Source organism: Oncorhynchus gorbuscha, linkage group LG23, assembly GCF_021184085.1.
Source record: "Oncorhynchus gorbuscha isolate QuinsamMale2020 ecotype Even-year linkage group LG23, OgorEven_v1.0, whole genome shotgun sequence".
In the NCBI taxonomy this organism is placed as follows: domain Eukaryota; kingdom Metazoa; phylum Chordata; class Actinopteri; order Salmoniformes; family Salmonidae; genus Oncorhynchus; species Oncorhynchus gorbuscha.
The window spans coordinates 18,849,572-18,863,080 of NC_060195.1; the positions used below are offsets into that span (position 1 = coordinate 18,849,572).

General features: G+C 46.6%; 1 protein-coding gene across 6 annotated transcripts in view; it reads left to right on the top strand.

Moving 5' to 3' along the window:
* Positions 1-13,509, top strand: part of LOC124011504 (snake venom vascular endothelial growth factor toxin VR-1'-like) — a 30,526-nt gene that overhangs the window by 4,408 nt on the left and 12,609 nt on the right. For 4 of the 6 annotated variants that reach the window (XM_046324944.1, XM_046324942.1, XM_046324945.1 and 1 more), the window contains exon 2: positions 12,250-12,410. The gene's annotated coding sequence lies outside the window, so the exon portion shown is untranslated. Of the gene's footprint in view, positions 1-12,249; positions 12,411-13,284; positions 13,370-13,509 lie in introns of all 6 variants that reach the window. The other 2 variants (XM_046324941.1, XM_046324943.1) reach the window with 2 other exon arrangements.

Here is a 13,509-nt window from a genome sequence, read left to right on the forward strand (position 1 = left end):
GGAATTCTGAGTTGGATGACCATTTAAGTTCACAGTTGGCTTGAGTTCAGTGAAGTCTGAGATTTTCGAGTTTCCAGTTGTTTTGAACACGGCAGAAGTCATGTTGATGTTGGATGGACATTATGACCTGTGTTGAATGTTTATTATTTTAAGCTTGGAAAAGAGACCCTTAAGCCCAGACTTGGACCACACACCCACTCCACTGAATAGCAGGCTAGTGATTGCTTTGCAACGCTTGCAGTTAGCCACTGATTCCTTCCAAACCACTCATTGTTGTATTTGCGATTTCCAACTTGTGTAATATTTCTGAACACCGATACATTTGTATCTGTATTGTGTTTTATCTTCATATGACAAGGTTTGAAAGTGATTTGCCAGTAGATTGTCAATTTGATTTATGATAATGACTGCTAGCTTGCTAGCTAAGTTTGATCAGTCCAATCAAAGCTACGGTAGATATAATATGATTTTGTCATTTAATCTGTGGCCAATGACCTTGAGCCTTTTTGGATGGGCAATTCTAATGTAACTCTATGGAAGCACCCAAGGGGCTTGAATTTTCGAGCCCCCCCCCCGTAGATTTTGCAGTGACGTGGTGTCCCCATGAGTGACAGAACACTGAGCCAATCACAGCGCAACTAAAAAACATGATCAACCCCTACGCTCCGTATTTTCCGCGGGCTGTCCCACCGCCACAGAAAGCACTGAGCTAGGCTAGAACACCTACATGTTCGAGCTGCCTTAAGAAAGCAAAAGAGCGACCATGTTTGTGTGCAGCTTTATTAACTCAGTGATTTATAAACTTTTTTTTAACCTTGTTTGCAAACTGAAGTGTGACACATATTAAGGCCAAATTAACATGCAAAAATAAATATATGCAGTTGAAGTCGGAAGTTTATATACACCTACAGCCAAATACATTTAAACTCAGTTTTTCCACAATTCCTGATATTTAATCCGAGTAAAAATTCAATTTTAGGTCAGTTAGGATCACTACTTTATTTTAAGAATATGAAATGTCAGCATAATACTAGAGAGAATGATTTATTTCAGCTTTTATTTCTTTAATCTCATTCCCAGTGGGTCAGAAGTTTACATACACTAAATTAGTATTTGGTAGCATTGCCTTTAAATTCTTTAACTTGAGTCAAACGTTTCTGGTAGCCTTCCACAAGCGTCCCACAATAAGTTGGGTGAGTTTTGGCCCATTCCTCCTGACAGAGCTGGTGTAACGGAGTCAGGTTTGTAGGCCTCCTTGCCCGCACATGCTTTTTCAGTTCTGCCCACAGATTTTCTATAAGATTGAGGTTAGGGCTTTGTGATGGCCACTCCAATACCTTGACTTTGGAGTCCTTAAGTCATTTTGCCACAACTTTGGAAGTATGCTTGGGGTCATTGTCCATTTGGAAGACCCATTTGCGACCAAACTTTAAGTTCCTGATTGATGTCTTGAGATGTTGCTTCAATATAGCCAGGTAATATTTTTCTCATGATGCCATCTATTTTGTGAAGTGCACTAGAACCTCCTACAGCAAAGCACCCCCACAACATGATTCTGCCACCCCCATGCTTCATGGTTGGGATGGTGTTCTTCGACTTGCAAGCTTCCCCTTTTTTCCTCCAAACATAACGATGGTCATTATGGCCAAAAAGTTATATTTTTGTTTCATCAGACCAGAGGACATTTCTCGAAAAGTAAGATTTTTGTCCCCATGTGCAGTTGCAAACCGTAGTCTGGCTTTTTTATGGCGGTTTTGGAGAAGTGGCTTCTTTGCTGAGCGGCATTTCAGGTTATGTCGCTATAGAACTTGTTTTCCTGTGGATATAGATTCTTTTGTACCTGTTTCCTCCAGCATCTTCACAAGTTCCTTTGCTGTTGTTCTGGGATTGATTTGCACTTTTTGCACCAAAGTACGTTCATCTCTAGGAGACAGAATGCGTCACCTTCCTGAGCGGTATGACGGCTGCGTGGTCCCATGGTGTTTATACTTGCATACTATTGTTTGTATTGATTAACGTGGTACCTTCTGGCGTTTGGAAATTGCTCCCAAGAATGAACCAGACTTGTGGAGGTTTCCAATTTCTTTTCTGAGGTCTTGGTGGTTTTCTTTTGATTTTCCCATGATGTCAAGCAAAGAGTCACTGAGTTTGAAGGTAGGCCTTGAAATACAGCTACAGGTACACCTCCAATTGACTCCAATGATGTCAATTAGCCTATCAGAAGCTTCTAAAGCCATGACATAATTTTCTGGAATTTTCCAAACTGTTTAAATGAACAGTCAATTTAGTGTATGTAAACTTCTGAGCAACCGGAATTGTGATTAAGTGAAATAATCTGTCTGTAAATTGTTGTAAAAAATTACTTGTGTCATGCACAAAGTAGATGTCCTAACCGATTTGCCAAAACTATATTTTGTTAACAAGACTTTTATGGAGTGGTTGAAACACTTAGGTTGGAGTCATTAAAACTAGTTTATGTAAACTTCTGACTTCAACTGTTAATATACAGCACCAGTCAACAGTTTGGACACACCTACTCAAGGGTTTTTCTTTATGTTGACTATTTTCTACATTGTACAGTAATAGTGAAGACATCAAAACGATGAAATAACACACATCATGTAGTAGCCCAAAAAGTGTTAAACAAAATATATTTCAGATTCTTCAAAGTAGACACCCTTTGCCTTGATGACAGCTTTGCACACTCTTGGCATTCTCACAACTAGCTTCACCTGCGATGCTTTTCCAACAGTCTTAAAAGAGTTCCCACATATGCTGAGCACTTGTTGGCTGCTTTTCCTTCACTCTGCGGTCCAACTCATCCCAAACCATCTCAATTGGATTGAGGTTGGGTGATTGTGGAGGCCAGGTCATCTGATGCAGCACTCCATCACTCTCCTTCTTGGTCAAATTGCCCTTACACAGCCTGGAGGTGTGTTGGGTCTTTGTCCTGTTGAAAAACAAATGACAGTCCCACTAAGCGCAAACCAGATGGGATGGCGTATCGCTGCAGAATGCTGTGGTAACCATGCTGGTTAAGTGTAACTTGAATTCTAAATCAATCACCCTCCGTGTCACCAGCAAAGCCCCTCCCCAGTAGGGTTGCACATTTTGGGGAATAGTCCGAGGTGGAAACTTTCCGTGGGAATTAACAGGAATATATGCAAATGAATATTAATACCATTTTAAATATAGATATTTTTTCTATTGGATATATTTACCATATCATATGGAGACAAACAAACCTTTTACCTTAAGTAAATATAATTGCAAATTATTAAATCCTTCCAATAGAAAAAATTTATAAAACATTTGTTAAGAATTTAACTTTAATTAAATGAGTTGACTCTTCACATGGGATGATTTTACTGAACAACAAAAGAATGGGAATATTGAATGATCCCCAATGATCCATTGCATCTCCCAAAAACCTTTTAAAAATACATCTGTAAAATGAAAGTCTAGAAACTAAAGCTTTGGTTGTCTTCCTCTCAGGCTTCCATGTCTTCTCCCTGAACCCCCTTAATGTCCACCTCTTGAACATCAGACTCTGAGGCCTCATCTTCACTGTCACTTTTCAACCTTGTTGAGGATGGCTCATTGTCAGGCTCAAAAAGCCTCAATTTTGCCCAGATGGCCACCAATTTTTCAACCCTTGTATTGGTCAGCGTGGTGTGCCCGTGTGTGTGTGCCCGTGTGTGTGTGTGTGTGTTCCCGTGTGTGTGTGTGTTCCCGTGTGTGTGTGTGTGCCCGTGTGTGTGTGTGTGCCCGTGTGTGCGTGTGTGTGTGTGTGCCCGTGTGTGTGTGTGTTCCCGTGGGTGTGTGTGTGTGCCCGTGTGTGTGTGTGTGTGTGTGTGTTCCCGTGGGTGTGTGTGTGTGTGCCCGTGTGTGTGTGTGCCCGTGTGTGTGTGTGCCCGTGTGTGTGTGTTCCCGTGTGTGTGTGCCCGTGTGTGTGCCCGTGTGTGTGCCCGTGTGTGTGTGTGTGGTCCCGTGTGTTCCCGTTCCCGTGTGTTCCCGTTCCCAAACAAGGACCAGTTGCGCTCTGAGGCGGCTGATGTTGGTGGGATTTGGAGGATGATGGAGGCAACAGGGGAAAGAGCCTCAGATCCACAAAGTCCCTTCCACCAGGTGGCTGATGAGATATGTTGGCATGACTGCCATATTGCATCTCATTCCCAAAGCCCTTGCTTGGAAGTGTAGACACGGAAGTGTAGAGACACGGAAGTGATGACACCATAGGCCTTGTTGATCTCTGCACCAGACAGGATGCTCTTGCAAACATACTTGGGGTCCAACATGTACACTGTGGCATGGATGGGTTTCAGGCAGAAGTCTTCACGCTTTTTGATGTATTTCAGAACTGCAGTTTCCTCTGCTTGGAGCAACAGTGAAGTGGGCAGGGCAGTACAGATTTCTTCTCTTACATCTGCAAGCAGAGTCTGAACATCAGTCAGGATGGCATTGTCTCCCTCAGTCCGTGCATTGCCTACTGCTTTAGGTTTTAGGAGTTTCAGGCTGCTTACCTCTCTCCCAAAATACATCATCCAGGAGGATCCTCTTGATGGGGCTGTCCATATCGGCAGACTGTAATATGGCCATTCCTTGGAGAGACTCCTTCCCCTCCAGGAGACTGTCACACATGATGACAACACCACCCCAAAGGGTGTTACTGGGCAGCTTCAATGTGGTGCTCTTATTCTTCTCACTATGTTTGGTGAGGTAGATTGCTGCTATAACTTGATGACCCTTCACCCTTTCCATGGCTCTCTTGTAGAGTGTATCCATTGTTTTCAGTGCCATGATGTCCTTGAGGAGCAGATTCAATGTATGAGCAGCACAGCCAATGGGTGTGATGTGAGGGTAGGACTCCTCCACTTCAGACCAAGCAGCCTTCATTTTCACAACATTGTCTGTCACCTGTGCAAATACCTTCTGTGGTCCAAGGTCATTGATGACTGCCTTCAGCTCATCTGCAATGTAGAGACCGGTGTGTCTGTTGTCCCTTGTCTGTGCTCTTGTAGAATACTGGTTGAGGGGTGGAGATGATGTAGTTAATTATTCCTTGCCCACGAACATTTGACCACCCATCAGAGATTATTGCAATACAGTCTGCTTTCTCTATGATTTGCTTGACCCCTTGAACTCTGTTGAACTCTGTATCCAGCAAATGAGTAGATAAAGCATGTCTGGTTGGAGGGGTGTATGCTGGGCGAAGAACATTCATAAATCTCTTCCAATACACAATGCCTGTGAGCATCACAGCAGAGGTTTGAGTTTGAGTTTATTTTATTTTTACAGGGACAGTGCACATTAATCAACGTTTCACTAAAAGTGACGGTTTTAACCAGCTGGCTAATTTTCAACCGCAGTCCCTGGGCACGTTATTAAAAATAATTAAAATAATTACAATATAGACAATCATTGAGCAGTGAGCACACGCAGAGCAACATAGGACAAACAAGACATAGCATATAGACAAAGTGGTTAGAATGGATAATTCAAAGTACCATTCAGAAATGTTCTCATAGAATAGATGCTTCGGCGGTAGTCTGTTCTCGTCCTAGGTTTTCGTAATTTCTAGGTGAACCAGTTGCGTACACAGCTCGAGCAAGAAAATTTGTCGTGTCTTTACAGTGATTAAATTAAATAACATGCTATTTTCAAATCGATGACCTAACTTTGAATTATTTGATTAAATTAATCAGGCAATAACTAACTCATTAGGAATCCGGGGCACCACGGAAGCATTAGATTATATAGAGCGGCTATCTTCTGAATCCAATCTTAAAGATCTGAAGATATTTTATATCAATAGCGGTCAATCATTAATTATTCTTTACCTTCTGTCAGTCTCATCTGAATGTCGTAAAAATGATTGATTATCTCCACAAACCCTAGCATAAATTATGAATCACCAATATACAAATTTGGTTGATTATTTATTTACTAACTAACTAAATAATCACAGAAATACATAAAAACAAATAGTAGATATTGGTTACTAACCATGATGGAAAAGTCCCTAGTGGGCTAAGCCAATATGATGGCTTGGTAGACAAAGGGAAGGGGGTGTGGCCTGAGAAAGAGCGGGAAAGACAACATGGATTCACTACACACAGTCTATAATTATATTAATTGAAATGCTAATCCTTTGCACATGAACGGCTACTCATTCGAGAATAAATGTAATGTGTATATATATTTACGCCTGTATGTTGTTATTGTCTTCTCTGTTGGAATACTCAATCGTGCTGTAGGGTTCATCAGAGTCTCTCGTTAACTTTCATTGAAGTCACAGTCTTTCCTGGTTAGAATGGATACTTCAAAGTACCATTCAGAAATGTTCTCATAGAATAGGTGCTTCGGCGCTAGTCTATATTCGTCCTAGGTTTACGTAATTTTTAGTGTCAGATTAGTAATTATACGTCTAAGATTTGCTCTTATTCTGTAGGGATCGATAGTCTCAAGTTTAACTATTTCCAGCCGTGTAGCCAATGCTCCATGTGGTATAGTCTTGTCCTTTGGCAGAGTTGTAGTTTAAACCACTTCACACACCAGCGTCCCCCGGCATGTTTTGGTCTTAGAAATTCAACCATTTGCAACCTTAGCTTACACCTGGGTTTGTGTGGTTTGGTGTGAATTTCACCAGGAGTGGGTTTTATACGTTTCAGTAGAAAAGGGCGGTTCCATGACACTGACGTAATGTCTCTGCTCACGTAGGTGGGGCCACTGGCTAGTTAATATTGATATGAAAAACCCATACTCTCATTTAGAAGCTTAACATCACATTACATATTTTCACAAATAGTTCCATGTTTAATCACATACGTTTCGCAATATTTAGATGTAAACCATACAGCTGGGAAATTCACACTAAGAGATACCATTATGTGTGTTTCTTGTCCTTCATGAGATCACCAAATGAAACACACTCAACATAAATGTCCCTTAAGTGTCTCCCACATTCATTCCCACATTCTCAAAAATAGAAATAATGTTTAATTCTCACATTTTGGGGATTTAGGAGTTTGGCCAAGTGAAGTTCTTTGTTCTCGCTCTCTGAATACTGCATGGTAGTTTATATCCAGTGTTTATGACCTGAGGTACTAAACCTGGTTTCGGAGAGAGAGACTAATCAAGAGAGTTTGATCTACACCCAAAAAGGGTCATATCATCACACATGCATCAGCATTTCTCTGACTACGTTCCTCCATTGAGTAAAAAAAACTTCTGATTCGAGGAGGACCATGAGCTGTTGCTATCGATAAGGTGTCCGATTAATAATTTTCACCTCGAAAAGAAGTAGAGGGACTTTCGTAAGAGGTTGCTTGTTGTCAGCGCTGAGGGAACTTTATGCACTTGGCCAGATGATTCTGCATCTTTGTTGCATTCTTCATATATGATTTGGCACAGTATTTGCAAATGTACACAGCTTTTCTGTAACTATTTTCTGGGTGTGGTGAAGGAGAGTCGGACCAAAACGCAGCGTGTAGATTGCGATCCATGTTTAATGAACAGAAAAACGTAACACGAATCTAAAATACAAACACTACAAAACAAAGAACGTAACGAAAACCGAAACAGCCTATAGTAGTGAAAACTAACACAGACAGGAACAAGGACACTAAGGACAATCACCCACAACACAACCAAAGAATATGGCTGCCTAAATATGGTTCCCAATCAGAGACAACGATAAACACCTGCCTCTGATTGAGAACCACTTCAGACAGCCATAGACTTACCTAGAACACCCCACTAAGCTACAATCCCAAAACATACACACCACATACAAAAACCCATGTCACACCCTGGCCTGACCAAATAAATGAAGATAAACACAAAATACTTCGACCAGGGCGTGACAGAACCCCCCCTAAGGTGCGGACTCCCGAACGCACCTCAAAACAATAGGGAGGGTCCGGGTGGGCGTCTGTCCATGGTGGCGGAGTCCGGCGCGGGACGTGGACTCCACTCAAACACTGTCTTAGTCCCACCTCCTCGCGTCCTTGGATAGTCCACCCTCGCCGCCGACCATGGCCTAGTAGTCCTCACCCAGAACCCCACTGGACTGAGGAGCAGATCGGGACTGAGGAGCAGATCGGGACTGAGGGGCAGCTCGGGACTGAGGGGCAGCTCGGGACTGAGGGGCAGCTCGGGACTGAGGGGCAGCTCGGGACTGAGGGGCAGCTCGGGACTGAGGGGCAGCTCGGGACTGAGGGGAAGCTCGGGACTGAGGGGAAGCTCGGGACTGAGGGGAAGCTCGGGACTGAGGGGAAGCTCGGGACTGAGGGGAAGCTCGGGACTGAGGGGAAGCTCGGGAGTGAGGGGAAGCTCGGGAGTGAGGGGAAGCTCGGGAGTGAGAGGAAGCTCAGGAGTGAGAGGAAGCTCAGGCAGGTTGATGGATCTACCAGATCCTGGCTGGCTTGCGGTCTCAGCAGATCCTGGCTGACTGGCGGATCTGGCGGATTCTGGCTGACTGGCAGATCCTGGCCGACTGGCAGATCTGGAAGAGTCTGGTTGACTGGCAGATCTGGAAGATTCTGGTTGACTGGCAGATCTGGAAGAGTCTGGTTGACTGGCAGATCTGGAAGAATCTGGCTGACTGGCAGATCTGGAAGAATCTGGCTGACTGGCAGATCTGGAAGAGTCTGGCTGACTGGCGGATCCTGGCCGACTGGCGGATCCTGGCCGACTGGCGGATCCTGGCCGACTGGCGGATCCTGGCCGACTGGCGGATCCTGGCCGACTGGCACCTCTGGCGGATCCTGGCCGACTGGCACTTCTGGCGGATCCTGGCAGACTGGCACTTCTGGCGGATCCTGGTAGACTGGTGGATCCTGGCAGACTGGCGGATCCTGGCTGACTGGCGGATCTAACTGATCCTGACAGACTGGCGACGCTGGGCAGACTGGCGGCGCTGGGCAGACTGGCGGCGCTGGGCAGACTGGCGGCGCTGGGCAGACTGGCGGCGCTGGCGGCGCTGGGCAGACTGGCGGCACTGGGCAGACTGGCGGTTCCTTGCAAACTGACAGCTACTTGCAGACTGACAGCTACTTGCAGACTGGCAGCTCCTTGCAGACTGGCTGCTACTTGCAGACTGACAGCTCTGGCTGCTCCTTGCAGACTGACATCTCTGGCTGCTTCATGCAGACTGACAGCTCTGACTGCTCCATGCAGGCTGGCAGCTCCTTGCAGACTGGCAGCTCCTTGCAGACTGGCAGCTCCTTGCAGACTGGCAGCTCTGGCTGCTCCATGCAGACTGACAGCTCTGGCTGCTCCATGCAGACTGACAGCTCTGGCTGCTCCATGCAGGCTGGTAGCTCTTGCTGCTCCATGCAGGCTGACAGCTCCTTGCAGATTGGCAGTTCTGGCTGCTTCATGCAGACTGACAGCTCTGACTGCTCCATGCAGGCTGGCAGCTCTGGCTGCTCCATGCAGGCTGGCAGCACCTTGCAGACTGGCAGCTCCTTGCAGACTGGCAGCTCCTTGCAGACTGGCAGCTCCTTGCAGACTGACAGCTCTGGCTGCTCCATGCAGACTGGCATCTCCGGCTGCTCCATGCAGGCTGACAGCTCTGACTGCTCCATGCAGGCTGACAGCTCCTTGCAGACTGACAGCTCCTTGCAGACTGACAGCTCTGGCTGCTCCATGCAGACTGACAGCTCTGGCTACTCCTTGCAGACTGACAGCTCCTTGCAGACTGACAGCTCCTTGCAGACTGGCTGCTCCATGCAGACTGGCTGCTCTGGCTGCTCCATGCAGACTGGCAGCTCTGGCTGCTCCATGCAGACTGGCAGCTCTGGCTGCTCCATGCAGACTGGCAGCTCTGGCTGCTCCGTGCAGACTGGCAGCTCTGGCTGCTCCATGCAGACTGGCAGCTCTGGCTGCTCCATGCAGACTGACAGCTCTGGCTGCTTCATGCAGGCTGACAGCTCTGGCTGCTTCATGCAGGCTGACAGCTCTAGCTGCGCTGAACAGGCAGGAGACTCCAGCAGCGCTGGAGAGGCGAGGCGCACTGTAGGCCTGATGCGTGGTGCTGGTACTGGTGGTCCCGAACCGAGGACACGCACAGGAAGCCTGGTGCGGGGAGCTGCTACCGGAGGGCTGGGGTGTGGAGGTGGTACTGGATAGACCGGACTGTGCAGGCGCACTGGAGCTCTTGAGCACCGAGCCTGCCCAACTATACCAGGCTCGATGCCCACTCTAGCCCGGCCGATAAGAGGAGCTGGAATATACCGCACCGGGCTATGCACCCGCACTGGGGACACCGTGCGCACCACTGCATAACACGGTGCCTGCCCGGTCTCTCTAGCCACCCGGTAAGCACAGGGAGTTTGCGCCGATCTCCTACCTGGCATAGCCATACTCCCTGTGAGCCCCCCCCCAATAAATTTTTTGGGCTGACTCTCAGGCTTCCATCCGCTCTGCCGTGCTAGCTCCTCATAATGCCGCCTCTCTGCTTTTGCTGCCTCCAGCTCGGCTTTGGGACGACAATAATCTCCAGGCTGTTCCCAGGGTCCTTTCCCGTCTAGAATCTCCTCCCAAGTCCATTTCTCCAAGTAGTGCAGCCTCTCCCACTGTAGTTGCTGCTGCTCCTGCTGCTGCTGCCTCTGTTGCCTCTCCTGCAGCTCCTGCCTGTTGACACGCTGCTTGGTCCGGTTGGGGTGGGTAATTCTGTAACGATTTTCTAGGTGTGGTGAAGGAGAGTCGGACCAAAACGCAGCATGTAGATTGCAATCCATGTTTAATGAACAAAAAAAACGTAACACGAATCTAAAATACAAACGCTACAAAACAAAGAACGTAACGAAAACCGAAACAGCCTATACTAGTGAAAACTAACACAGACAGGAACAAGGACACGGTAAGGACAATCACCCACAACACAACCAAAGAATATGGCTGCCTAAATATGGTTCCCAATCAGAGACAACGATAAACACCTGCCTCTGATTGAGAACCACTTCAGACAGCCATAGACTTACCTAGAACACCCCACTAAGCTACAATCCCAAAACATACACACCACATACAAAAACCCATGTCACACCCTGGCCTGACCAAATAAATGAAGATAAACACAAAATACTTCGACCAGGGCGTGACATTTTCCTTCTACATTAGTGGTATTTTCCTGTAAAGATTAGATAAAGAAATGGTCAAATATACCAAATATGCAATTCCATGTACAGATAACTAGTTTAGTAGTTAGATTAAACAACTACTTTGTAAGATAAATGTTTATTCACTGAAAGAATAAATGTTTTGTTTTCGAAATGATAGTTTCCGGATTTGACAATATTAATGACCACAGGCTCGTATTTATGTGTGTTTATTATATTATAATTAAGTCTATGATTTGATAGAGCAGTCTGACTGAGCGGTGGTAGGCAGCAGCAGGCTCGTAAGCATTAATTCAAGCAGAACTTTACTGTGTTTGCCAGCAGCTCTTCGCAATGCTTGAAGCACAGCCCTGTTTATGACTTCAAGCATATAAACTCCAGAGATTAGGCTGGCAATACTAAAGTATTGAAACGTTAGCTTATTTACATGGCACATATTGCACTTTTACTTTCTTCTCCAACATTGTGTTTTTGCGTTATTTAAACCAAACGGAACATGTTTAATTATTTAGAGACTAAATAGATTTAATTTATGTATTATATTAAGTTCAAATAAGTGTTCATTGTTCATTCAGTATTGTTGTAATTGTCATTATTACAAATATATACATAAAAATCGGCCGATTTAATTGGTATCGGCTTTTTTTGGTCCTCCAATAATTGGTTCGGTGTTGAAAGATCATAATCGGTCGACCTCTAGTCAGTACATGAGGTTCTCCAGTTTGAAGCTACACAGTAGCACAGTAGGTGTCTGTCTGTCACAGGAGGTTGGTGACACCTTCATTTGGGAGAACGGGCTTGTGGTAATGACTGGAGCGGAGTCAGTGGAATGGTATTAAATAAATCAAACACATGGTTTCCAGGTGTTTGATGCCATTCCATTTGCTCCGTTCCAGCCAGTCTTATCAGCCGTCCTCCCCTCAGCAGCCTCCTGTGCTGTCTGTGTGCAGGTACTGTAGTAACCCTGATTTGTCCTAATCCTTATCCTGACTGCTCGAAAGTAGTGTGCACACATCCATCTAGCACTGACTGAAACAGCGGGAGCAGTCACCAGTGTGCTGGTGTCTGTTTTTTTTCATCAGTAATCCTCATTGCTTCTTGTCTCTCTACCAAATGCACCCAGACAGCGCCCTGTCTAACCCGGGGCTGCATGGCCAGTTTGTGGAGCTGAACGAGGCCTACAGGGTCCTGAGTAAGGAGGTGTCCCAGAGAGAGTACGACCTGCGGCTACAGCACCCTTTTACCGGGGAACAGGCCTTCAGACCCACCTCCACACAACCCCAGGTATGTAACCACACACACACACACACACACACAGCCCTCCAGAGTTCATACACACTTTTAAAAATAGTTTTATTTCCCTTTTATTTATTTCTCTGTCCCTCTCTCTCTGTTTCTCTCTCTTCTCTCTCTTCCTCCCCCTCTCTCTCTCTGTCTCCCCCACTCTCCCTCTGTCTCCCTCTCCCTCCCTCTCTCTGTCTCTCGGTCTCCCCCTCTCTCTGTCTCCCTCTCTCTGTCTCCCTCTCTGTCTCCCTCTCTCTGTCTCCCCCTCTCTCCCTCTGTCTGTCTCTCCCTCCCTCTCTCTGTCTCTTCCTCTCTGTCTCCCTCTCTCTGTCTCTGTCTCCCTCTCTCTCCCTCCCTCTCCCTCCCTCTCTCTGTCTCTCTGTCTCCCCCTCTCTCTGTCTCCCCCTCTCTCTGTCTCTCTGTCTCCCCCTCTCTGTCTCCCCCTCTCTGTCTCCCTCTCTCTGTCTCCCTCTCTCTGTCTCTCTGTCTCCCCCTCTCTGTCTCCCTCTCTCTGCCTCTCCCTCTCTCTGTCTCCCTCTCCCTCTCTCCCTCTCCCTCTCTCCCTCCCTCTCTCTGTCTCCCTCTCTCTGTCTCCCTCTCCCTCCCTCTCTCTGTCTCTCTGTCTCCCCCTCTCTGTCTCCCTCTCTCTGGCTCTCTCTCTGTCTCCCTCTCCCTCCCTCTCTCTGTCTCTCTGTCTCCCCCTCTCTGTCTCCCTCTCTCTGGCTCTCCCTCCCTCTCTGTCTCTGTCTCCCTCTCTCTCCCTCCCTCTCCCTCCCTCTCTCTGTCTCTCTGTCTCCCCCTCTCTCTGTCTCCCTCTCTCTGGCTCTCCCTCCCTCCCTCCCTCCCTCTCTCTGTCTCTGTCTCTCTCTCTCAGGAGAGTATGCGCTACTAGGATCAGTTCAAACCCTGTCAACCTGAGAAGTGAGGGAGGAAGATGAACTTTAGAATAATTAGCTACTGTATGCTCATCATGTGACTGAGCTTCTCTTCAGGTAACATCATGAGGAAAGATCAGAGTGAAATTGATGATTGGACATTGATTCTGTATGTATCTCTCATAGTTAAATAAGAAATGCAGTGATTTTTGTCACGTTCTAGG